This window comes from Acinonyx jubatus, chromosome D2 (assembly GCF_027475565.1).
Source record: "Acinonyx jubatus isolate Ajub_Pintada_27869175 chromosome D2, VMU_Ajub_asm_v1.0, whole genome shotgun sequence".
Taxonomy (NCBI): Eukaryota; Metazoa; Chordata; class Mammalia; order Carnivora; family Felidae; genus Acinonyx; species Acinonyx jubatus.
This window is the reverse complement of record NC_069393.1, coordinates 51,510,267-51,537,910: the sequence shown is the minus strand read 5'-3', so window position 1 is coordinate 51,537,910 and position 27,644 is coordinate 51,510,267. Positions and strand designations below refer to the sequence as shown.

Sequence of the window (27,644 nt, the reverse complement as noted above, 5' to 3'; positions counted from 1 at the left end):
TACAACTCAATAACAAAGAGACAATCAATTTAAAAATAGGCAGGGGAACTAAATAAGCTTTTTTCCCAAAGAAGACATCCAAATGCCCAATAACTGCTTGAAAAATGCTCACCATCACTAATATTCAGGGAAATGTAAATCAAAACCAGCATGAGAGATCACGTCATGCCTGTTAGAAAGGTTATCATCAAGGAGACAAGAGATAACGAGTGTTGGCGAGGATGTGGAGAAAAGGAAGCCTTGTGCATGGTTTGTGGGAATGTAACTTGGTAACAGCCACTGTGGAAAACAGGATGGAGGTTCCTCAAAAAATTAAAAATAGAACTACTATGTGATCTAGCAATTCCACTTCTGGGTGTATAGCCAAAGGAAACAAAAATGGTATTGAAGAGTTACACGCAGTGCTATTCACAATAGCCAACGTATGGAAATAGCCCAAGTATCTGCCAGAAGATGAATGGATAAAGAAGATGTGGTGTCTACACACTGGAATATTATTCAGCCATGAGAAAGAAGGAACTCCTGCCATTTGTGACAATATGGCTGCACCTTGAGGACACTGTGAGGTAAGTCAGAAATACTGTATGGTATCACACGTCTGTGGAATTTAAACGAGCCACGCTCATAAAAACAGAGTATGGAGTGGTTGTGACCAGGGCCTGAGGGATGGGAGAACAGTTAAGATGTTGTTTAAGGGTACAAACCTGCAGCTAGTAAATTAGTCCTGGAGATCTAATGTACAGTACGGTGATTATAGAGAACAGTAGTGTATTAGAAGTATCACACTTGCTAAGAGACTAGATCTTTTTTAAAAGTTTGTTTATTTTTTTGTTTATTTATTTATTTTGAGAGAGAGAGAGAGAGAGAGAGAGTGTGTGTGTGTGTGTGTGTGTGTGTGTATGCAAGTGAGCAAGGAAGGGGCAGAGAGAGAGACAGAATCCCAAGCAGGCTTCCCATTGTCAGCATGGAGCCCCACATGGCCTGATCCCAGGAACCGTGAGATCATGACCCGAGCTGAAATCAAGAGTCAGGTGCTTAACCGACTGAGTCACCCAGGTGCCCTCCTAAGAGACTGGATCTTAATTATTATCACCACAAAAAAAAATAATAATCGTATGATATCATAGAGGTTTTAGCTAACACTACAATGGCAAATATATTGCAATATATAAATATATCAGATTAACATGTATATCTTAAATTTATACAATGTTACATACATATCAATTAAATCTCAAGTTTTTAAATGGAAAACCTCTGGGTTAATTCATAGACAGTTTTGTAATTATTATTTTCTCCATCATTATGATGAGATTATCCACTTAACTTTATAAATTAAATATAAGAGGGGAGTCTGGGTGGCTCAGTCAGTTAAGCATCTGACTTCAGCTCAGGTCATGATCTCATGGTTTGTGGGTTCAAGCCCCACATCGGGCTCTGTGCTAACAGCCCAGAGCCTGGAGCCTGCTTCAGATTCTGTGTCTCCCTCTCTCTCTGCCCCACCCCCACTTGCACTCTGTCTCTCTCTGTCTCAAAAATGAATAAACATTTAAAAAATTAAAAAGAAAGGAAGGAAGGAAGGAAGGAAGGAAGGAAGGAAGGAAGGGAGAAAGAAAGTGTAAGAAATGAACCAAGGGGCTCCTGGGTGGCTCAGTCAGTTGAGTCTTGATTTCAGGCCAGGTCATGATGCCAGGGTGTGAGATCGAGCCCTGCATCCATCTCCATGCTGAGCATGAACCCTGCTTAAGATTCTCTCTCTCTCCTTCTGCCCCTCTCCTTTGCTCAAGCGCTCTGTCTCTTGCTCTAAAATTAAAAATTAAAAGAAAAAGAAATGAACCAATAATTGAAACTATTACCAATTCTTTCCATTATTTCCAGTTACATGCTGGCAGGAAGCTTCTTGTTTTCTTTTTTGCAAGTAATCTCTACCTCTGACATGGGGCTCAAACTCAGGACCCTGAGATCCAGAATCACATGCTCTACTGACTGAGCCAGCCAGGCATCCCTGGCAGGAAGTTTCTTAAATCACAATATATACCCTATAAATCTTATGCTTTTAACCACTATGCATTTTTCCTATATTGAACCAATACTTGCGTTCTTACTGCCATCAAAACTTCAACGCCTTTGGGTGATAATCGTATGTCAATGGAGGTTCATCAATTCTAACAAATGGACCACTCAGGTGGGGGATGTTGATACTGAGGGAAACCATGCGTGTGTGGGGGCAGAAGGTATACATATGGGAAGTCTCTGTACCTTCAGTTCAATTTTGCTGTGAACCTAAAACTGCTCTAAGAAGTAATGTCTATTCAAAAACAAAAAAAAGGGGGCACCTGGGTAGCTCAGTCGGTTAAGTGATGACTCTTGATTTCAGCTCAGGTCACGATCTCACAGTTGGTGGGTTCGAGCCCTGAGCCAGTCCGGCTCTGTTCTGATAGCATGGAGCCTGCCTGGGATTCTCTCCCTCTCTCTCTCTGCCCCTCCTTGGCTCACAAGTGTGTGCTTGCTCTCTCTCTCACTCTCTCTCTCTAAATAAATATTTTTTAAAAATAAAAACAAGAACAAAAACCTGAAGTTGTTTCAAATTCCATCAAGTGAGTCAATGGGAGACATGCCCAAGATAAATCTCCTGAAATCTCCTGAAACTTCAATTTGGCACAACAGTTTTAACTCTCCCTTCCCATTCTTTTCTCAGCTCTACCAACAGGGCCACCTTGGGCTTATGTGATGCCTCTGTGGGTCAGCAGTGGGAAGGATGGGAGAAGAAGAAGGCACCCTTCTTTAGGGATGTATAGCCTCAGGCCAGAGTCTCATCTTGGCAAGTGGGGCTCAGGCTGGATTCAGCTCCAACTGGCCTCCTCAACCAAGTGTCTTTGTGCAGGACACTAACTGCATAACAGTACACAGCAGCCCTATTTAGCCATTGGAATAATTTTGAATTATGTATCTTATCCTTCCTCTGCCCAATCAGAAATGAAAGCAGTATTTCTTCGGGTAGTCATGAGCAGAGGGAAAGAAAAAAGTAAATGAGGGTCCGGCAGAAAAGACTGAACAGTGCCATTAACTCTTGCAAACCCTTAGCATCAAGATGCTTCATCTTAACGTTGGAGGACCTGGACTTGACTCTGCTCCACAAAAGCAAAGGAAGGACAGTATTTTTTTTTCTCACTATTATTTTCCCAGCCCTCAAAACAGTGCTTGGTAAATAAAAAAGGATTCAATAAATATTTATTGGCTGAGTTGATGTTTTTATAGGGATACGATAAAGCCAACTGCTGTGTTCCTTTCACAGACATGAGAATAATTCCCTTACAGCTTAGGCACAATAAAAATGCTTCAAACATTTTAAAAGTCTGTAGGAATCAAGAAGGAAGGCAGGTGGGACAGACGTATACTTGATGAAGCCTGCAGCAAGCAGTTTACTAGTTGAGAATCTGGGCTTTGGAGTCAGAGACTGGATTCTAACCCCAGCTTTTCCATCCATTGAGTTGGGGACACTGCACAGTTTCCTCAGTTTCCTCATCTCTAAAATGGGGATAATAATGCTCAGTTAGCAGGATTGTTAAGAGGATTAAATAATACTACACATTAGAAACATCTAATACAGTTACCAGCACATAGTAAACACTCAGTAAATGACAGGTATCATTAATGTGTCTGCATCTTCAGAAGGCTACAAAAAAAGTAAAGTAAAAGAGGGTAAAACTGTGCAAACATGGCAAAACCTTGACAGCTGGTGAATCTAGGTGATGCGTAAAGGGGTTCGATGCATTGGTGCTACTTTTATGTACATTTGAGATTTTCTACAAATTTCTTAAAGTTAAAAAGCAGAAAATACACAAAGACACAACTGCTTCCCACTAACCAAATATTCAGTCAAGACAGCATTTATTCCCTCAGTAAATCAAACACCATGTGCAGGATATCCCATCCCATCTGTGTGGGATGCTGGAGTCCCTGCCCACAGAGAGCTTAGAGTCTAGTTGGAGACAGACATTAAGCACATAGTCACATAAATAAATACATAACCACAAGTTAAGAAAATGCTTCACCAGGAAATGATGGGGCTGTGGAGAGGTTATAGACGGACGAAGTTGACAGAAGGAAGTCAGGAAGGCCCCTCTGAGGAAGTAATATGTAAACAAAGACCTGAGTTGCTTAGCTGGATAAAGGAAGGAGTTAGCACTCAGGTGGTGATGCCACCATGGGCATAGGTCCCAAGGAGGAAAGGCCAGTGTGGCTGGAGCACAATGCAAGGAAAAATGTGGTTCGAGGTGGGGACTAGACAACTGGACAGGGCTTTGGAGGCCCTGTTGGAGCTTTGGGTCTTGGTCCTCTGTGTATTAGGAAACCTCAAAAGGGACTGACAGAGAGCCGTCCAGTCACTCAGTAGCACTTGCTGCCTCTGGGGACGGGAACTGGGAGATTAGATAAGAGACACTGAAGAGAGGGGCGCCTGGGTGGCTCAGTCAGTCAAGCTTCCGACTTCACCTCAGGTCATGATCTCATGGTCTGTGAGTTCGAGCCCCGCATTGGGCTCTGTGCTGACAGCTCGGAGCCTGGAGCCTGTTTCAGATTCTGTGTCTCCCTCTCTCTGACCCTCCCCTGTTCATGCTCTGTCTCTCTCTACCTCAAAAATAAATAAACGTTAAAAAAAAATTTTTTTTAAAAAAAGACATTGAAGAGAAACAATGTCCACTATATATGCTCTTCTGTACTGTTGATGGTTTTCTATTAAAAACAAATCAAGCCATCAACTTAAGAGGAAAAATATTGCCCACCCTCAAAGGAGAAAGTATCTAAATCACACATGAACACACACAACATTAGGTTACACAGCAACAGAGGCGAAGACAGGCCACAGGCCGACAACAGATTTCAGCCCGCACAAAAGCTTTCCCAATGATTGTTTGATTTCAGGTTTCCGCGCATTTTCCAGTGGTGCAGCCCTTCAGAAGCCCCAGGCATGGTGGTTCCCAGACAGAACCCTGTAGTTTTGAGAGCCCTTTAAGGCTGTGGCTCACGGAGCACTACCCAGGAGAGAGTACCAGGAGAGCGTATTCAGGCAGGCACAGCATGGTTGACTGGCTCCTGGGTGGTTTTCAAAAGCCCTTGAGAGTCCTTGCTCCAGGCTCAGGGAGGGCGTTTAGAGCAAAGTAGAGATGATACTTATGGTCAGTGGTCAAAGAGGGGCCTCCTGGTGCCCTGTCTATAGGAACTGACATGCCGCTCTTTGCAAAACGTAGGAGCTTGTTAAAGCAGACAGCAGCTGATACACGGTTCATTTTGTGAACGCTGGCCTTCACCGTGGCCTCTCCTTTCCTCCCTCCTTCTCACCCTGTCCAACCAATCATCTGATTACAGTTCTCTTGAAGATAGTCTTTGTGACCTGCAAGAGTATGGTTCACAATTTACAAACAGTGGATTTTGCTATGCAGTGGCATTGCCAGTTATATTTTTCTTTCTTGTTTTTAATTTTTCTCCAATAAACATGCTTACTTTTATAGTACACAAGGGCATGTGGAAACCTCCTCTGATGTTTGCACCAAGTCACTGGAAACTACTGCTACCTCCTGGTGCTTTTGTATTAGAAATACAAAATGAACAAAAACAGGGTTTTTAGGACAGGTCCAGGGATAGGTCCTGCCAAGGCTCTGGGCTGATGTCCATACTTTTTTTTTTCCCTCCCACATTCCTCAAGGATCAAAGGTTCAACGTATTTCTCGATTCCCCAGCCCTACATTCCCCACACCCACCCTATTCTCCTAACACCTGCAAGCTGGGGCACCCTCTTGAACCATATTCTTCACTTCAGCTGCCTTTATAAATGAACTTTCTAAACTTAGGAAAGCAATACTCCACACCGCTAAGCAGAGGCAGTTTCACTAAGACAGATGGAAACAAAGAAATGGGACCACACTCACTTGAAGATTTGCATAGGCCCAGACACTGAAAGCTGGGGCCTCTAGAATTCAGCCAAGTTGTTCTTACGACTCCTGAAAAGTCACCTCTCCTCTTGGTCCACAGCCCCATTCAGTGATCCTCTACCCATTTAGGACGGAAGCTGAATGAATAAGGGCTAAGTGCCCACCCCAGGGTCAGATTGCCTGGGTTCAAATCCACATGCGATCAGTTCAGCTCTGGAGACCGGAACAAATCACTTCACTAAACTTCTATTTCCTCATCTGTAAAATGTGGGTGACATCTGAATTAAATAAGATAATGGGTGTGATGCCGAGCAAGCATTGAATAGATGTGAGTTTTTTTCTTTCACTATATTCGCTGTGTTGCACTTTTCATCTCCATGACTGATTTATTTTATAACTGGAAGGTTGTATCTCTTAACATCCTTTATCTATTTCACCCATGTCTCCAGTCACCTCCCCTCTGGCAACCACCAGTTAGTATTTAAGAGTCTGTTTGGTTTTTTTGTTTGTTTATTCATTTGTTTTGTTTTTTAGATTTCACATATAAATGAAATCATATAGTATTTTTCTTTCTCGGGTTGATTTATTTCATTTATTCATTTATTATCCTCTAAGTCCATCCATGTTGTTACAAACGGCAAGATCTCATTTTTTACTACTAATATTCCATTGTATATGTATGCCACATCCTTTTTGCCCATTCATCCTTGGATGGATGCTTGGGTTGCTTCCATATCATGGCTATTATGAATTATGCTGCATAAATATAGAGGTGCATATATCTTTTCAAATTAGTGTTTTCATTTTCTTTGAGTAAATACACAGTAGTGAAATGGATCACATGTTATTGCTATTTTTATTTTTTTGAGGAAACTCCATACTATTCTCCACAGTGGTTGTACCAGTTTGCACTCCCACTGACAGTGCACAAGGGGCTCCCTTTTCTCCACATCCTCGCCAATACTTATTATTTCTTGGGGCGTCTGGGGGACTCAGTCGGTTGAGCATTCGACTTTGGCTCAGGTCATGATTTGCGGTTTGTGAGTCTGAGCCCCGCATCGGGCTCTGTGCTGACAGCTCGGAGCCTGGAGCCTGCTTCGGATTCTGTGTCTCCTTCTCTGCCCCTTCCCTGCTCATGCTCTGTGTCTCTCTCTCTCAAAAAATAAAATAAAACGTTAATAAAATGAATTAAAAAGTACTTATTTCTTATCTTTTTAGTACTAGCCATTCTGACAGGTGTGAGGTGATATCACCGTGTGGTTCTGATTTATATTTCCCTGATGATGAGTGATGTTGAGCATCTTTTCATGTGTCTCCTGGCCATCTGTATGTCTTCTTTGCATCTATTAGGGTCCTCTGTCCATGGACGTGAGCTCCTTTAAATTTCAGCAATTCTGCCACTTCTTCCTGCTGCCTCCCACCCCATTTAAATTGCTATTATTTAGACACTTTTTTAAAATATTTATTTATTTATTTATTTATGTTGAGAGAGAAAGAGGGTGACTGGGGGAGGGGCAGAGAGAGAGGGAGAGAATCCCAAGCAGGCTCCAGACTCAGCACGGAGCCCAACACAGGGCTCTATCTCATGACCTCAAGATCACGACCTGAGCCGATATCAAGAGTTGGATGCTTAACCAACTGAGCCACCCAGGCGCACCTAGACATTTATTTTAAATTAAAGAACATTCATTTGGGGTGCCTGGGTGGCTCAGTCAGTTAAGCATCTGACTTCCACTCAGGTCATGATCTCGTAGTTTGTGGGTTCAAGCCCTGCATCGGGCTCTGTGCTGACAGCTCGGAGCCTGGAGCCTGCTTCAGATTGTGTCTCCCTCTCTCTCTGCCCCTCCCCTGCTCATGCTCTGTCTCTCAAAAATAAATAAATGTAAAAAAATTTTTTTAAGAACATTCATTTTTATTTCTGAATAATTTGAGGACTTTTGTCTAGACTGCCTCTGAGGTGTCACAAATCTAAGGGAGAAAGAATTCCCTTTAGCAAGCTGTTATCAATCAATCGTTTAGTACAGTGTTCTGTGTGTGGAAGAAGGAAGAGCAGGAGAAGAAGACAGTGTGGACTGAAGGTCTCTACATAGAAAGATCAGAGGAAGGAGCCATCCAGGTGAGAAAGGGCCCTTTGGAAGAACTAAAGGTTTTGCTTTGTCTTCAATAATATAGAGTGGAGTCGGGGAGCCCGGGTGGCTCAGTTGGTTAACCAACTGACTTCAGCTCAGGTCATGATCTCACAGTTTGTGAGTTTGAGTCCCACATCAGGCTCTGTGCTGACAGCCCAGAGCCTGGAGCCTGCTTTGGATTCTGTGTCTCCCCTCTCTCTACACCTCCCCTGCTCACGCTCTGTGTCTCTCTGTCTCTCAATAATAAATAAACATTAAAAAAAAAACTATAAAAAATAATAATATGGAGTGGTGTCAGCAGAGTCATAATAGGTTATTTGAGATTTCAGAACTATACATCTAGAATAGTAGTTCTCAAATGAGGGCAATTTTGCCCCCCAGGAAACACCGGGCAATGTCTGAAGATCTTGTTGGTTGCCGCAAAAGGGATCAGGGACGGCTACTGGCATCTACTAGGTAGAGGCTACACATCCTACAATACACGGGACAGCTCCCTGAAATAAACAATTATCTAATTCAAAACATCAGTAGTGCCAAGGTTGAGAAACCTGGATCTAAATCTCCACTTTTTTGAGAGAAAGGCATATTTACCTTTCTTTTCCTTTAAAAGATAAGTCCTCATTGAAGTCATTATCAGTGTTTTCAAATATTTTTATCCCTGACAATATGACAATGTCTTTGGTTCAGCTAATAACAGCACCTGCCTTTCCTTTCACTGCTTCTGGGGCTCATCCTCCTTTACTTTATGCCCTCACTCTATAAACACTTCCTTCATTTTAAGAAAGGAATCAAACTGCAGGAAAGCACTAGCCACATAATGTTAATGATTACGTGATATCACAATAAAATTCCAGGCCTGGTAGCCTTCTCATCAATGCGTCTTTAGATTAAGTCAAGACACTTCAGCAGATTGGGCTGCTGTCCAAGCAGATTAAATTAGAAGAGCTTGTAACACACTACAAACACACACACACAACTTATCAACATGATTAATCAGAAAGAGTTTTACCGGCTGTTTGTTAATGCGTTTCACCAATCAAACAACTGAGGAATGTGACTGCTGGCTGTTGACCCTGGGAACCCAACACCACTATGCTGTGTTAAATTGATAAATTAGTTTAAAAGAATGTTTACCTCCCTTTACTGTATGACTCTCTGCTTGGCGTCCTTTTATGAGAGGATGAACCTGGCTTCTAGGAGTCTAGTGTCTTTGCCTTAATCTACTACGGCAAAGAAGGGCTCACACAAAGAAACTGAGCTTACTATGAATGTACTACCCAATACTCTGAAGGACCTGGCCACTCCAAAGCCCCTTCAGAGCTAAAGGCCGTATCCCTTCTCAGAAGCTCCCCCCCCTACACGTATCAACAAAGGGAGAAAAACAAAGGTCTCTTCAGGAAGCCATGAGCCTCTCCGGTGGGAACATTAGGACATGCCCTCCAATCACATTGTTTTTCCAAACTACTTGACTTTGGTAGCTAACTCAGATTTGAGATGTACCATGCAAACACAAATGGCATTCCAGACAATCAACCATCACTGACCAGGAATTTAAGTAAAACAATCACTTACTGGCATTGGCAAGAGCCAGTGAATGCAGGCAGCAAGGGCAAAGGGGGTGACTTAAGAGCGGAGTGTTTGAAAGGAGCTGGCACTGGGGTCAGACCTAATGTCTTAATGGCCAAGAACAATTGCTACTGCTTATTGAGGTCTTATTATGGCCATTGTGCAAGGCACTCTCTCTCCATTGGATCATTTAATCCTTGCCAGTGTTTTTATACTTCCTTGATTTGCAGATGAGGAAATGAAGTCTCTGAAAGACTGCACTGTCAGCCTTCCTTGAAAGTATTTGGAGGCAGGGCTTAGGAGAATTTGCTTCTGTGCAGACTTGAACGAGTGACGGGTTAGGTAAGGTACAGGGCCCAAATGACTTGTGCAAGAGCCCTGGAGAGAATGTAAGACACCCAAAAGTAACAAAGGAGGGGATACCTTGGGCATTCGAGGGAAAGCCAGGATAGAATCAGGTAGTCTGATTAGACCATCTGCAAGGGTCCAGAGCTCCAAAGTGTGGAATACAACTACTTGTGATATAAGGAATTGCAATAGGCATTAAATAACAATAAGTCACACAAAAAGAAGGATGTTAGCTTTCTCAGTTCAAGATTGGTTGTGTGGATTTAAATCAAAGGGGGAACAATCTGATTGTGGTACTAATATGTTTTTAAGTGGCTACTTCCTTTAAAAAAAAAAAGAGGGGTACCTGGGTGGCTCAGCCGGTTAAGCATCTGACTTCAGCTCAGGTCATGATCTCGCATTTCGTGAGTTCAAGCCCCACATCAGGCTCTGTGCTGACAGCTCAGAGCCTGGAGCCTGCTTCAGATTCTGTGTCTCCCCCCTCTCTGCCCCTCCCCTGCTTGCGCTCTCTCTCTGTCTCTCAAAAAATGAATAAATGTTAAAGAAAAAAATTTTTTAAAAAAAGACAAAAACAGGGGCTCCTGGATGGCTCAGTTGGTAGAGTGTACCACTCTTGATCTTGGGGTTGTGAATTCAAACTACATGTTGGGTGTAGAGATTTCTTAAAAAAATTAAATCTTAAAAGAGAGAGAGAGAGAACAGGTCTTAGACTGAGATTCTTTTTTTTTTTTTTTTTTTTTTGAGGAGGGGAACAGAGAAAGTAGGAGAGAGAGAGAGAGAGAGAGAGAGAGAGAGAGAGAGAGAATCCCAAGCAGGCTCCACTCTGTCAGCGCAGAGCTCAACATGTGGCTCGAACTCACAAACTGTGAGATCATGACCTGAGCCAAAATCAAGAGTCAGACACATAACCAACTGAGCCACCCAGGCATCCCTGTATTATATTTATTTTTATAGTTACTTTCCATTTAGGTCAAGTGGTACTGGTTTCCTACTTATGGTAATAAGTTAAAGTTCTCTCTGACAATGATTTTATTTTAGAAGTGACTTGATGTAAAGAAAAGAAAAGAAAAGAAAAGAAAAGAAAAGAAAGAAACTGGTTAAATGATAGGAAGGGTGACACACAGGTGTGACAAAAAGGTAAGAGACTGGTCTGGGAATGACTGAGTTTTAGGTAACACTGCAGATACGCAAGATATATTTCATGTTTGGTGTAGAATTAAGATCAAGGAAAGCAAAGAAGTCATCTGGAGGACTGAAGGAAGAAGAGAGAGATTGAGCATCAGATTAGACATTCACAGGGGAGGAAAGAAACAAAAGAAAGTCCCACTTAGAATTTGTGTTTGTTTGCATAATATTCTGAAAAGCAATTTAGCAAAAAGTTCGCTTTGTCTAAGGCTATACAATGACTAGTTAAAAAGGGGGAACTTGGGGCGCCTGGGTGGCTCAGTCAGTTAAGCCTGGGACTTCAGCTCAGGTCATGATCTCGTGGTTTGTGAGTTTCAGCCCCGCATTGGGCTCTATGCTGACAGCTCAGACCCTGGAGCCTGCTTTGGACTCTGTGTCTCCCTCTCTCTCTGCCCCTTGCCTGCTCTCCCTCTCTCAAAAAGAAATAAACATTAAAAAAAAAAAAAAAAGGGAAAACTCTCCCAATAAACTGGTTATTTTGTTTACTTAAAGGCAACTAATTAACAGCAGCAGGCACACAGGCATGCACATATGCACGCATGCACGTATGCACGCATGCACATAGGTGCCTGAGGTGAGTAGCTATTTGGGCATCATTTTGAATTACTCTGTGCAGGAACAGAATACCATAACATGGAGACAAAATTGATCTTTTCCCTGCAGCCAGGGAGCAGCTTTGCACGTGGTGGAGTTTGAGAGGTAGCATGCAACCTGCATCCTCCAACAGAACGTCCGCACCAGCCTCCCCATTCACAGGCTCAGATCTGATACACGTGCTATTTGGTTTATAAGTAGAAGCAGGAATTGAAATTAAGTCACCATCAGCTGTTCATACCTCAGATCAAACCAGTCCATGATGAGACCAGGACCCCTGGAAAAATGAGTCAAGTCCTTGAAGAAGAGAGGCCTTGGATCACTGACGAACTTGAGAGGGAGTATAGATCTCAAAGGGGAGAGGGGGTGCTATCACACAGCGGGAGGGCCACTGAAGGCCATTTTGCCAGCTTCCCTATTTTGATCAGGGTCATGCCAGCTGGGATTAACATGAACCAATCATATTGGCATTTACAAATGACAGTTTAGTTTGTTATTGTTGTTAAATATTTCAAAAGTACAGGAAACTGAAGGAATATTCTGGCAGCCATTTCTTTATTCATCACCCAGATTGAATACATATGAACATTTTTTAGCCTAATTCCATGAGCCATCTTTGTAAAAAGTGTTCGAAGTGTGTTTCCTCAAGGGACTCTGGGGTAAATCATGTAGTGGACAAGACCTTAGATATCGTCCTGGGCAATCCCATTCTACAAATGAGGCGGGGGGGGGGGGGGTCGGGAAGAAGGCCAGGAGTGGTCCAGTGACTCACCCAAAGTCTGGTATCTGTACACAGCCAAGCCCTCCCCAGCGCTCCCCACTCCATCAGCTGCCCACAGGTCTCCAGCGGTATACCTGCACCTCCCTCTGCCTCTTCAGAATCCCTAGACCCTTCCCAAAAGCTAGCTACTGTTTCTTTTTTCTTTTATTTCCTTTTTTTTTTTAAGTCTGATGAAGATATACTGGCCTCCTCCTAGAAAGACTCTTTAGAATAGGACTAGCTCCTAATACACGGATAGAAGAGCCATCACACTTCTTTAGAAGTCATAACAATGACAATAATGACAATAACTAATATTTACTCAATTCTCACTCTGTGCTGAGCCTTCTACCAAATGCTCTGTGGGCACTGTCTATTTAATCGTCACATGAATATGCTGGGGTCATCACCATGATTCCCACTTTTGAGATGAGATAACCAAGACTTTGAAATGTTAAGACTCATCCATAGACACTGCTGGAAAGATCTGGGACACCACATACTGCTGAGCCCACTGGGGCATGGCAGAGCTGATGTGCTTCACCAACTAGACCTCTCTAACATCCTCTGTCTCCCCATGACCTGAACCAACGGGATCCCCAAGCCTGGCTGTGCACAAGAAGTCCCTATGGAGTTTGTTAAAAATAAGATGCTCAGGGCCAGTGTTCACCTACTGAATCAGAGTGTTCTAGTCTACAGCCCATGAATCTGTCTTAAAACAACCTCCTTGGGTGCTGTTCATGGATACTGGGCCTGGGAACCCCTGTTTAAGGCTGTTGACTTTTTCAGGTGGCTAGAGCCAAAGAGTCTAAGCTTTGAGACCTCTTGCCCTTCTCTTGCCTTCCAAGTGGGCTACTTCTGTAGTTCTATGAGAGCAAGGGTGCTGTGTTGGGGCTAGAGTCTTAGAAGATGCCTGGTTGCTTAAGAAAATTCAGACTTCTGGGGCACCTGGGTGGCCCAGTCGGTTAAACATCTGACTCTTGATTTTGGCTCAGATCATGATCCCACAGGTTAGTGGAATCGAGCCCCGCATCAGGCTATGTGCTGACAGCGTGGAGCCTGCTTGGGATTCTTACCCTCTCTCTCTACTCCTCCCCCTCTCTCTCTCTCTCTCAAAATAAATAAATAAATGTTAAAAAAATGAAAGAAAGAAAAGAAAAGAAAAGAAAAGAAAAGAAAAGAAAAGAAAAGAAAAGAAAAGAAAAGAAGAAAATTCAGACTTCTTGGCCCTCCTGCCCAGAGGGAGAGTTGTTATATACAAGTAGAGGCCAGGTGGTCAGGAGACGGGAGGAGACACAGCTATTGCCAGCTGCCCCAGCCTCTCCTTTCTGAGAAGTCACTCAGACCCCTGTCAGGCAGCTGTCCTCCTGCCAGGAGAGAGACATTCTTCCATGTGTGGCCATCAATGATTCTAGTCAGGTGGTGAGTCAAGTCCCCAACAGCTTGGTCAATATTATTGAACTGACTTCACAGCATCCCAGGGAAGGTAGAGCCAAGGAAGGTGAGCCAGAGGAGGGGCTGAGAGTCTGCCTGGTCATTTGATAGATGTGAAACTGAGGCCCAGAAGGGGAGAGAGAAGGGAAGTATCTGTATTTTGACCCCTATTTATCTATAAGAAAATTCAGGCTCAAAGAGATGTTGAGAGGCTTCCCCTGAATCAAATAGTGTTAAATAGGCAAGTAGGTTATTTAGTTAGAATGGCCTTCAGGTTTACCGAATGAGCTTTCTGTACTACATGAACATCTCTTTCTCTCTGTTTCTCTGGTACCTAATCAGTATGATTAGGTAGCTCTGGAAAATACGACACCTGTGTCAGTGGGTACAGAATTATTTGGGAAGTCATTCTCACCAAGCATTACACATATTGCCTACACTTCGTCTTTACATATCCACATCCAGAATTGGGACTGAAGAACACACTGCACATGTTGAATCCGGGGCTTGCCAAAGCCTGGGTTTCTGAATCATTTCTCTTTCCATAATCATATCCAATTGATCATTATTAAATGGCTCTTCAGCTTTGTCAGTTCCACCATTACTCAATCCACCCCCTTTTTCAAAATATTTTTTTTGAATTTTTTTAAGAGAGAGAGAGCACGAGCAGGGGAGAGGGGCAGAGGGAGAGAGAAAGAAAGAGACAGACAGACAGACAGACAGAGAATCTTAAGCAGGCTCCACGTTTAGCACGAAGCCCAAGACAGGGCTTGACCCCCCTGGGATCATGACCTAAGCCAAAATCAAGAGTCAGATGCTCAACTGACTGAGCCACCCAGGTGGCCCTTAAAATATATTTTAAAATTATAGACAAATCAAGTGCCACATAGTTTCTTGCCTATGTTGTAAAATCTCCAGTTTTCAGGAAAATAACAGCCAATATTCATCGAGCATTTCCTATATACCAGGCACTATTCCAAGCATTATACGTGCCTTCTATTACTGAACTTTTGCAACAACCTTTTGACGTAGGTACTATTATTATCCCTAGTTTATACAGCAAGGAATCTGAAACTCAGAGAAGGTCTGTAACTTACCTAAGGTCCTACAGCTGGGATTCAAATCTGGGCAGACTTCCTCTAGGACCTGCCCCTTTCACTGTAGTGTCTCTCATACTTCTGGAAATAAGATTTGCGATATTGAGAACCATCTACCTTATTAAAATGTCAATGAACATTTATTGAGTGCCTTTGGTAAGGAAAGTCCTATGTAGTATTTACAAAGGTGATTTAAGAGATAGCCCTTCCCCTTACAGTGAGTCAAGCAGGTATTCAGTTAATATAATAAAAGGCAGACTGTCCTAAAGACTACACTGGAGGCAGAGATAAAGCGTGATAAAAACACATGAAAAGGATAGTCAATAAGCAGGCAATCAACAAGGACTTCCTGGAGGAGGTGGCCTAAGTAATTTCCTTAAATGACAAATAAGGCACTACTAGTAGAGATGGGGGAGTACAGTCCCCATCTGCCAGGCAGTGTGGTATAATGAGTGGGCTCCAATCCAGATGTCATCACTTACTAGCTATGCAGCTTCATCTGTGAGCCCTGGGCTCCTCATTTGTAGTCACATGGACCCTTCAGAGCCATGCTGATTGTGGTGGGCATAATGCATATGAAAATCTAGAACATCACACAAGAGGGGCTCACTGATGTGCTGTTCCCTTTTAAGTTCACTGAGTCATTTCAGAACTCAGTGCTCTGGGGCCGCCGTCCAACAAAGCCTGGTCTGTGTTCCTCTGAGAAAGCACTCTCGTCAAAGCTCTGCTTCAGTCAAATATTCAAAAGCAGACCACTTCAACTCACAACAGGGTTTGTAAAGGAAATGAGCATGGAGGCTTAACTCCAGTGGTGTGGCTAGGAGCTACTGTAATAGAACAAATGGATTGTTTATCAGCTTTCTATCTGCCCCTAACAAAACCATGTGAAATGAGGCATTAAACTCCGGGTTTTTTAAAAAGATGACAAACACTGGCTAATTTACTGGAGTAGAACATAGGGAGTCAAATGTTTAGTTTTGCATTAAATCTATATCTCGCATTTTCATTAAAAGGGGCAAAATGTAGACTTTATTGATGCTTCAGTGCCCATTTCAGATTAATGCCTAACATTTAAAACTGTGCATGAAATTGCAAATGTATCAGCAAACACACAAGAAGGACCAGACTAAGTGCTGTGTGCTTATTCATAGCCAGCCATTTCTGTGGCGGCCCATGTGTTATTGCAGGGGTTATTTGCCCACACTTGCCTAGGCTGTGAATAGTTAATATCCCTGATTGCTTAGTTAAATATCTTTTTAGACTGAGAGAGAGGACAGGGAAGGAATAGGGATCATATAATTTTTGTGTAATGAACAATTAAGTCATGATACCCTTCTTGATTTATAGTTGATATTTCCAGGGTAATTAGAGTTGTATCCTTCTGGAAAAAAAAAAAGCTGTTAGCTTCCTTAATCGTCATTCATGGCCACACTTTAGCTGAAGTAGCTAAGGAATAAAAAGGACTAAAGACCTTAGATTAAAAATAATTATTTTTCAAACAGAATCTAATTTATGCCACCACCAAAACAATAAGATGAAATTCTCCCCCATTATGAGATGAGAACATTTTTTAATAATAAGTCTTGACTCAGATATGTCTTAAATGAGCTTATCCAAATGGCTGGGGAGAAACTCTGTAATAGAAGTTATCTTCTATATCTTCACTACATAGAGTAATAAGAGATAAATGCTATATAAATGAAAAGGGATACAGTTCAGAATTAGGAAACAGGCTGGTGTGATTTTTATGGAAGGAGGCTTTGGAGTCAGACTGCTTGGCTTCGAATCCCAGATCTGGTCCTTGCTAGCAATTACTAATCGGCAGACCCCACCTGAATATGCAGTGGAGGGGGGTTAAGTTCTTCAAAGGGAGGGAGGTGGTGTCCCAAGATGAGAAACAAAAAGGATACAAGGAGATGGAAACAACAGATGTCTAGGCTACTTCAAAGAATGATAATGTAACTGAGGGTTGGAGGGCAGGGACCAAAGGCCCACTCTCAAATCCACAGGACAGACAAGGGCTCAGAAGCTAAAGAATTTAAAGTAGAAGCTGAGGATTCACTTCAAACTTACATGAGGTGATGGTCCACAGAACAGGCTCACATCCAGCCTTACTATACAACAGCAGCACCTTCCTGGGGATGTTCCCCAAGCACCTCAGACAGTGACGACTAGCCATGAGAGCAAACTATATAAACACAGTGTCCAGGACGAGATTTACGATTGGTTTCAGAGAAAGAGGTGGGATGGGCCAGAGCAGAGAACCCATGGAATGATCTACGGACTTCCAAACACTTTATTTTGACCTTGTGTTTAATCTTGTGTCTCATTCATTCAGGTATTCTCATAGCATACAAGATTAGACACTAACTACTGAGTGCCTCAGTACCACCCAGCACCCCCAACCAATCTGCAGGAGGATTTGCTTCTAGGAATACACACAGGGATTCTGATACTATCTCAAGGGACCTCTGCTTTCTGTTTGGGTTCCAGGTTCCCAGAGAATAAACCATCAATATCTAGGCCTCTATTTTCCAAACAGAATTCAAAGAATAGTAATTCTGGTGGAAATAATGGGTGCTACACAAGAGGGGTTCTATGATCAAACACATTTTTCAAGCGATTTCTACACCCAACATGAGGCTCAAACTCACAACGTCGAGATCAAGAGTCGGGTGCTCTACAGACTGAGCCAGCCAGTGCCCCTAAACAAATTTTAAAGACACCCTCTTAAAGTTACATTTATGTCTCTATTCTGCAAGACTTCTCAGAGCCTTTAAGAGGATAATGTTCCAGGGTGTCTGGGTGGCTCAGTCAGTTAAGCATTTGACTCTTGATTTCAGCTCAGGTGGTGGTCTCATGGTTCATGGGTTCAAGCCCTACATCAAACTCTGTGCTGACAGTGCACAGCCTGCTTGGGATTCTCTCTCTGCCCTACCCCCACTTGTGCGCGCACCCTCGCTTGTGCACTCTCTCTCTCGCACTCAAAATAAGTAAATAAACTTAAGAAAGAAAGAAAGAAAGAAAGAAAGAAAGAAAGAAAGAAAGAAAGCCAGCCAGCCAGCCTCAAGGGAATGCTGCTCCCACACTAATAACAAGAAAATATATGGATAATCTACAAAACTCTCACTTTGTTGAGCCCATCAGAGAACTGAGCTGTAAAGCAACCAGAGAACTGAATTCTAAATGATGATAAGCCCTTCCGAGCCGAGACACAAGACACACCAACTATTTCTCTTCTGGCAAAGAATAAGAAGAATAGGCAATCACCACAGAACTGGGTAAGAAGAAAAATTCTTAAAGGCTGAATATAAGCTAGCATAACAGCTTAAAAGCCCTAAGCACACCAGACACAAGAGGGATCCCTAGCTGCTTGCCATCTCTTCTCTATTGGCCTCTCCTGGGTACCCATGAGAAAGACTGTAAGCAGGCAGTAGACGTGAGAGATCTTTTCTCTTGGGGATACAGTCCCGCAGCACCTGCCACGGTTTGAGCGTAGAGCCTCAACTGGAGAAGCCCTTTCGTACCCTGAGTCCTATATGAAGACAAGATGGGGAGGGGTGTCTGCCCCTGATACTGGGGCAAGAGACATACTTGTGCCTGGGATCCAGCTCTGACACAAAGCAGAGGTCTGCTGCTGCTGGGTGAGGGACAGAAAACTCTGGTGGGCCCAAGAGCCCCCACCAATTCAAAGCAAAGTTGAGTTTAGCTGGGGAAAGATAACAGGAAATCACAGTGGTTATTAGGGTGGGTAATGAAATCAGACAGACCTGGCTTGGGATTCAGGATCCACCACCTAATAGCTATGTGACCTGAAGTACATTATCCAAAGTCAGTCAGCCTTAGTTTTCCTATGTAAAATAAGCAGGAGAGTAACATATCTTCCCCAGAAAATTGCTAGGAAAACTGGAGTCATGTAAGACACAGCACAGTCCCTGGCACATAGGAAGCAATCGATAAAGGGTGGTTGTCGCTTTAATCACAGCAGTTATTAGAAACTGATAAAGAGCAGTTAAGAATTAGTCTGCTAAGACTGCCATAACAAAATATCATATAGCCTGGATGGCCTAAACAACAAAAATGTATTTTCTTTCAATTCTGGAGGCCAAAAGTCTGAGATGAGGGTGCCAGCATGGCTGGGTTCCAGTGAGAGCTATGTTCCTTGATCTACAGATGACCGACCACCTTCTCACCGAGTCCTCACATGGCTGAGAGGGCAGACAGACAGAGACGTCTGACGGCCCTTCTTACCGGGTCAGTAATCCATCATGGGGGTCCTACTCTGAAGGCCTAATCTAAACCTAATTATCTCCCAAAGGTCCCCAGCTCAGAATACCATTAGTGGTTAGGGCTTCAAAATACAAATTTGAGGAAGGGACACAATTCTGTCCCTAGCAAGTTACAAAGAGCACTTTCCCAATTTAGTAAAAATTAGTTGTTTTTACCTGACAACTTTTTGGTTCCCCTTTTTTCCTGTTAATATTTGCCTAGTTTTCTTCTAGGAATTCACTTACCCACTTTCAATTCATGTGTGTTTCAGGTGGGGCTGACTCCTCCCATCCCTACCTTTAGGGGTGGGGACATGAGCAAGGCCTGGCCAACAATCATATTCCACATCTAGGCTAAAGTAATCAGTTCAGAGATAAACGCGTGTCAGCCAAGACAGTTCAATGAGAGAAAGTCCTGGAACTTTTTAATGTAACTACTGGGAAAGAGAAACTCTTCTAGCTCCTGAAGCTGCTAAGGCCGAGTTGCTAACTGTGAAGAGAGACCCTGCCTGAGATGGAAACCTCTGCGTTCTGAGGAAGGAAGACCTGAGAGATGGTGATGGGGTCCTAAAGACATTGTCTGAGTGCTGGACCATCAAGTAATTTAACTGAACTAACATCTCTATAACATTAAGTGAACCTAAGATGCCTGGGTGGCTCAGTCAGTTAAGCATCTAACTTTGGCTCAGATTCATGATCTCACGTTCGTGAGTTCGAGCCCCACATCCAGCTCTCTGCTGTCAACATGGAGCTTGCATCAGATCCTCTGTCTCCCTCTCTCTGCATCCTCCCGTGCCTCTCAAAATAAGTAGACATTTTAATAAATAAATGAACCCAAGCATTTTTCTCTCAAACCAGCTTGCTGTTTGACCAAACTCAATGTTTATTGTTTCAAAATTACATCAAGAGAAAAATCTTTGTCACCTTGTAATAGGCAGAGTTCTTAGATACATCTAAAGCATGAGCCGTTAAAGAAAAAATTGATAAGTTGGACTTCATCAAAATTTTTAAGTTCTGTTCTATGAAAAACACTGTTAAGAGAATGAAAAGACAAGCTACAGACTCGGAGAAAATATTTGCAAATCACATATCTGACAAAGGATTTATATCTAGAATATATAAAGAACTTCCAAAACTCAATAAAAAAAACTAAAAAAATGGAGGAAAGATTTGAACAGACACTTTACTAAAGAAGATATACAGATGGCCAACAAGTACATGAAAAGATTTTCAACGTTATTAGTCATTACAGAAATGCATATACAAGCCACAATGAGACACCATCTCACACCTATTAGTATGGCTTTAAAAAAAAAAAAACACAAAACCTGACAATTGGGGCACCTGGGTGGCTCAGTCTGTTGAGCATCCGACTCTTGAATTCAGCTCAGATCATGATCACAGGGTTGTGGGATCAAGCACTGTGCTGGGCTTCATGTTAAACATGGAGCCTGCTTAAGATTCTCTCTCTCTATCCCTCTGCCCCTCTCCCTTGCTTGCATGTGTGCTCTCTCTTGCTCTCTCGCTCTAAAATACCTTTAAAAAACTGATAATAATAAGCGCTGGTAAGAATCGGGAGCAACTGGGGAGGTGCCTGTGAAGCTCAGTTGGTTAAGCATCCAACTCTTGATTTCAACTCAGGTCATGATCTCACAGTTCTGAGATTGAACCCTGCTATAGGGCTCTGTGCTGACAGTATGAACCCCCTTGGGATCCTCTCTCCCTCTCTCTCTGCCCCTCCCCTGCTCATGTTCTCTATCTCTAAATAAATAAATAAACATTAAAAACAAACTGGAGCAACTGGAACTGTCATATACTGCAGGTGGGAATGTAATATGGTACAGCCACTGCAGTGGATTAAGTGAGTGTCCCCCCCCCAATTCATGTCCACTCTGAACCTCATTATGTGACCTTATTTGGAACTAGGGTCTTTGCAGATATAATTAATTAAGATAAGGTCAGTTGGTTAGAGAGGGCCCTAAATCCAGTGACTGGTGTCCTCAAAAGAAGAGGAAGGACACAAAGAGACACATGAGAGATGATGTGAAGACTGAGACAGAGATTGAAGTAATGCAGCTGCAAGCCAAGGAATGCCAAGGCTGGCTAGGAGCCGTCAAGGTAAGAAGAGGCAAAGAAGGGTTCTCCCCTAGAGCCTTCAAAGAGACCATAATCCTTGGGGCACCTGGGTGGCTCAGTTGGCTAAGCGTCCAACTTCAGCTCAAGTCATGATCTTGTAGTTCATGAGTTCGAGCCTCAAGTTGGGCTCTGTGCTGACAGCTCAGAGCCTGGAGCCTGCTTCAGATTCTGTGTCTCCCTCTCTCTCTCTGCCCCTCCCCTGCTTGTGCTCTGCCTCTCTTTCTCTCAAAAATAAATAAACATTAAAAATAAAGAGAGCATAACCCTGTCAACACCTTGACTCCAGACTTCTAGCCTCCACACTGTGAGGGAATAGACTGCTATTATTTTAAGCCATCAAGTTTGTGTTAATTTGTGACTGTCGCTCTAAGAAACCGAAAAACAGGTTGGCAGTTTCTCAAAATTAAACCTGCCTTTGTCCTGTAACTTAGAAATCCCACTCCTAGAATATCTACCCAAGAGAAACAAAAACTTATATCCATAAAAACTTTTACAGGAATTGTTTACAGCAGCTTTATTTGTAATCACCAAAAACCGGAAATAATCCAAATGTCCTTCAAACGGTGAATGGGTAAATACACAGGCACAGGCATACTACAGAACGCCATTCAGCAATAAAAGAACTATCTCTAAACATAAGAACACGGATAAATCTCAAATGTATTATACGAAGTAAAAAAAGCCATGCTCAGAAGGCCTACACTCTATGACTATTTATAGGACATTCTAGAAAATACAAAACTATAGGGTCTGAGAGCAAATTGGTTATCAGGGTTTGGGGGTCAAAAGAGGGGCTGCCTACAGGGGGCAGCATGAAGAGGGAGTTTGAGTGACAGAAATGTTCTTTATCCCGAGGGTGATGATGGTTATACACCTCTATGCATTCGTTAAACCCATAGAAGTTTACACAGCAAAGAGTGAATTTCACTGAATGTAGTATATAAAAATAAACAAACAAATAAAACTACATTAAAGATATAGGAGCAGCTTGCCAATATAATACGTTTGTGTCTTTGCTTTTTAAAGTCATGCATGGGGCGCCTGGGTGGCTCAGTCGGTTGAGCTTCCGACTTCGGCTCAGGTCATGATCTCATGGTCTGTAAGTTCGAGCCCCGTGTCGGGCTCTGTGCTGACAGCTCAGAGCCTGGAGCCTGCTTCAGATTCTGTGTCTCCCTCTCTCTCTGACCCTCCGCTGTTCATGCTCTGTCTCTCTCTGCCTCAAAAATAAATAAACGTTAAAAAAAAATTTTTTTAATAAATAAATAAATAAAGTCATGCATGCTTATGACGGCAAGATCTTCATTTGCATAATTATTTGATACACCTAAGGTCACTGAAATTTCTTTCAACAATTTAGTTGAAAACATTATCAAGCATCACCCATACATACTCAGTAGCTTCCTGTCCGCTGAAGGAAACTAATAGGAGTTCACAGGATTGACAACGTGGAGGGCTTCAACAGGAACCACTTTTGAACTGTTGTGATAATAAATCAGATTTGTGTAATTTTCTCAAAATAGAAAATAACCTCAAAACATCCATCTGAAAAAATATGATCACAAAAAGAGGAAGGTAGAGGAGGATGCAAAACTGTCTGAACAGTAACAAACCTTAGAAAAATTAAGTACTAAATGTGAAAGGAAAAAATGGGTTTCAGTATATCTATTTACCAGATCAACCCGACCGTGGGTTACCAATTGAGAAATGTTCACGAGTATGGATTTCTAACCTTTTACCTAAAAGAAAACAATGTTATTAAGCCCCAGTGGTCCCTCATCTTTGACAGAGACAGTGTATATAATTCTTAAGAAAGCAGGCTCTGGGGTTAGATAACTTTAGTTTTAATCTTAGATCTACTACCAGATTTGTAACCTTAGCCAAATCACTTAACCTGTAAAACGTGACTATTCATATCTATATTACAGAGTTGTCACATGAATCATATAACATAATGTGTGCTGAAGTTTATAGCAGTATCTGGAAGGTAATAACCCCTCAGCCAAAACAATCTTGAAAAAGAAGAACAAAGTTGGAAGACTCACATGTTGTAATTTCAAAACTTACCACAAAGCTACAGTAACCAAAAACAGTATGGTATTAGCGTAAGGATCAACATCTAGACCAATGGAATAGAATTGAGAGTCCAGAAACGAACCCATACATCTATGGCCAAGTGTTCTTCGACAGGAGTGCCAAGATCATTAGGTAGGGAAAGAAGAATCTCTTCAACAAATGGTGCTGAGACAATAGGATATCTGCCTGCAAAAGAATGATGCTGAACCCCTACCTCATACCATATACAAAAATTAACTCAAAATGTATCAGCAATCCAGATATAAGAGCTAAAATCATAAAATTCTTAGAAGAAAACACAGGGGGTAAATCTTTATGACCGTGGATTTGGCAGTTGGTTCTTAGATATGACACCACAAGCCTGAGCAACAACAATAAAAAAAAAAATTGATAGGCTGAACTTCATCAAAATTTAAAACTTTTGTGTGTTCAAGGACATCATCAAGAAAGTGAAAAGACAACCTACAGTATGGAAAAAATAACTGCAAATCATATATCTGATAAGGGTCAAGTAAATTATATTATTAGCTTATCCAGAATATGTAAAGAACTCTGACAACTCAACAACAACCCAATTTAAGACAAACAACCCAATTTAAGAATGGACAAAAAGACCTGAATAGACATTTCTCCAAAGAAGATATACAAATTGCAAATAAGGACATGGAAACAATGTTCGACATCATTAGCCACTAGAGAAATGCAAATCAAAACCACAATGAAATAGCACTCCCATTGTCAAAGATGACTATAATCAAAACACACACACACACACACACACACACACACACACACACAAACCCCCCCAAAAAAATGTAAAATAACAAGGGTTGGCAAGGATGGAGAAATTAGAATCCTCATACTTTGCTGGTGGGAATGTAAAATGGTGCAGCTGCTATGAAAAACAGTTTGGCAGTTTCTCAAGTTATTAAATACAGAATTACTATATGATCCAGCAATTCCACTCCTAGACACACACCAAAAAGAATTGAAGACAGCTACTCAAATACTTATACACACACGTTCATAGCAGCACTATTCACAATAGCCAAAAGGTGGAACCGATCCAAGTATCTATTAACTGACAGATGAAGAAACAAATTGTATATACATACCATGGAACATTATTCAGCCACAAAAAGGAATGATGTACTGATACATGCTACAACATGGATGAGCCTCAAAAACATTCAGCTAATGTTTTAGAAGCTAGACAAAAAAAAAAAAACAAAAACAAAAACAAACAAAAAAAAAAACCACACTTTGTATTATTCCATTTATGTGAAATATCCAGAATAGGTAAACCCATAGAGACAGGAAGCAAATTGGTGGTTTTCAGGAACTGATCAAAAGAGGGAATGGGAAGTGCCTGCTTAACAGGTTCAGGATTTTATTTTGGAAAAACAAAAATGCTTAGAAACAGAATAAAGGTGGTGGTTACACCACTGTGATTGCACTAAATGCTATGCTATGTTTATTTTTAAATGGTTAACTTTAGGGGCACCCGGGTTGGCTCAGTTGGTTAAGCATTCATCTCTTGGTTTCAGCTCAGGATTCGTGGGATTGAGCCCTGCAGCACAGCTAACAGCTAACAGCACAGCTAACAGCACAGAGCCTGCTTGGGATTCTCTCTCTCTCTCTCTCTCTCTCTTTCTCTCTCTCTCTCTCTCTCTCTCTCTCCCTCTCTCTCTGCCCCTCCCCCACCCAGGCTTTCTCTCTCAAAATAAATAATAAAATAAAACTTACAAAAATTAAAATGGTTATTAACTTTATGCTATATGAATTTCACCTCAATAAATAAAAATTTTGTTGAGTATAAATTATACCTAGAAAATATTTACTTTTTCTGTGAACGTCAATAAAGATTTGAAAAAATGGAAAAACATAAGCCTCCAATAAATTCTCTATTGTTTTAATCTAAGATTTTGCCTAATACATACACTGAACTAGTATAATGTAAAATATAGATGGACTGGAGGGCAGGGCACATGCTCCTCCATGTCAGATGATTCAGACAGCAAAACACTTAGAGCTTCTTAAATTGCTTCTCAGATTGGGTACTTTGTACATTCTGAGCCCTTTCATCTGTGGTACAAAAGTCATGAATGGGAAAACCCAGATATGGTAGAATCTAATGTGAAAGCTAGCTCTTTATTTTATTTTATTTTATTTTTATTTTAGAGAAAGAGCACGTGGGGGAAAAGGGCAGAAGCAGACAGAGAATCTTAAGCAGGCTCTAAGCTCAGTGTGGAGAGCCTGATACACAGTTGGATCCCAAAACCCTGAGAGGATGACCTGAGCCGAAATGAAGAGTCAGACACTCAACCGACTGAGCCACCAGGCTCCCGGTGGCCCCGTTCTCTATTCACAAAGCTAGCCCACACCTCAGAAGGAGAGAGTTGATTATCTGTAAGGATGAGCAGGAGCTCTCATCCTTGTGCTGCTGAAAGCAAACTCTAGTCCTCAAACTCAGCTACAGATATATTAAATACAAAAACCAAACTGTAAGAACATTATACTTTATCCAAAAACCAACATATTTTTAGACATTTAATATAGTAAAAGGGCCAAAAACGATTACTGAACAAATGGGATACTTGGTTAGATATTTCACAGAAAAATTTTATTTGGTTCTTCACTTCATACTGTGGGGAAAAAGAAATTAAGAGTTAAATGTAGAGAGAAGGAGCATCGGGGAGAAGGGAGAGTCTTAGGAAGAGTTTTCTTAAGTCAGGTAAATGCTCATTGCTCTCTCAATGAGGAAAGACTTTCTAAGCTTAAGAGAAATAAAGGAAATCATCGCTACATTTGACTACATAAAATTTCTCACATAAAAATTATAAGCACCTTTTTTAGAAACTAAGAAATATTTCTGTAATAAATAAAACAAAAAGTCATGTCCTCCAACATAAAGAATTCAAATAAATCCATATGAAAAGGACTGAGGCATGAAATGTAATATGCTAAAGAAGAAAAAGAAATAGATAAAATAATTCAATTTTTGATAAAAAAAATTAAACATAAAATTAAAATATATCATTCCGCTCCTAGACCATTAAGAAAGATTAGATAGATAAGCTGCCTCACTGGTGAAGGTGGGGTGAAATGAGCCTTGTTCTCTCCTTACATAAACTAGTAGAACTTTCCCAGGAAATAATTTTACAATAGTGATCAATAATATTCATCCTTTTGGCTCAATGAATCGTTTTCTATGAATGTACTCTAGAAGGAATGAAACTGAAATGGAGGTAAACTGTGCTCATTTTAGAAAAGTTACAACAAAAAAACAATGTCATAGAAGCCAACGATAAAAGAATTAAGCAATTATGGCATCATTACATAAGAATACATTATGTAATCATTAACATGATATTTATAAAAGAAAGTATTTATTCATATGAAATGTTTTAAGGGGCGCCTGGCTGGCTCAGTTGGTAGAGCATGCAACTCTTGATCTCGGGGTCATCAGTTCAAGCCCACATTGGGCATAGAGCTCAATAAAAACCCAAATAAATAATTTTAAACACAGATAACAAAATTGCATGTTCAATATACTCTTAATTATGATAAAACATAGGGAGTGAATTGGCCATATCTATCTAGGTACATACCACTTGATCCAGCAATTCCAATTCCAGGAATTTGTCCTAGATATGCTAGAGCAGAAATGACGTGTATACATGATATTTATCAAAGCATTGTTTGTAATACCAAAAGGCCGCAAACAACCTAAATGTACATTAAATGAGTTAGGATTCAGACATAAAAGGGAATACAATCCAGCAAGGTGGGGGAGGAGGAAGAGGAGGAGAGGAAGGAAGGAAAGAAAGAGGGGGAGGGGAGGGGAGGGGAGGGGAGGGGAGGGGAGGAGAAGCAAGGTGGAAGAGGAGTTCTATCCATACTGATATGGGAAGGCCTTCTAAATCTGGGGTGCTGGGGCGCCTTGGTGGCTCAGCTGGTTGAACGTCCAACTTTGGTTCAGGTCATGATCTCATGGTTTTAGCCCCGCATCGGACTCCATGCTGTTGTGTGGAGGCTGCTTGGGATTCTCACTCTCTCTAATCTCTCTGACCCTGTTTGTACTTTCTCTCTCTCTCAAAACAAATTTTTTTAAGTTTTTTTTA

General features: G+C 41.7%; 1 protein-coding gene across 1 annotated transcript in view; it reads right to left on the bottom strand.

The window, feature by feature from the left end:
* Positions 1 to 9,343, bottom strand: part of EXOC6 (exocyst complex component 6) — a 316,918-nt gene extending 307,575 nt beyond the window's left edge. Inside the window, exon 1 of the mRNA XM_053207218.1 lies at positions 9,194 to 9,343. The gene's annotated coding sequence lies outside the window, so the exon portion shown is untranslated. The remainder of the gene's footprint in view (positions 1 to 9,193) is intronic.
* Positions 9,344 to 27,644: the final 18,301 nt, after the last annotated feature.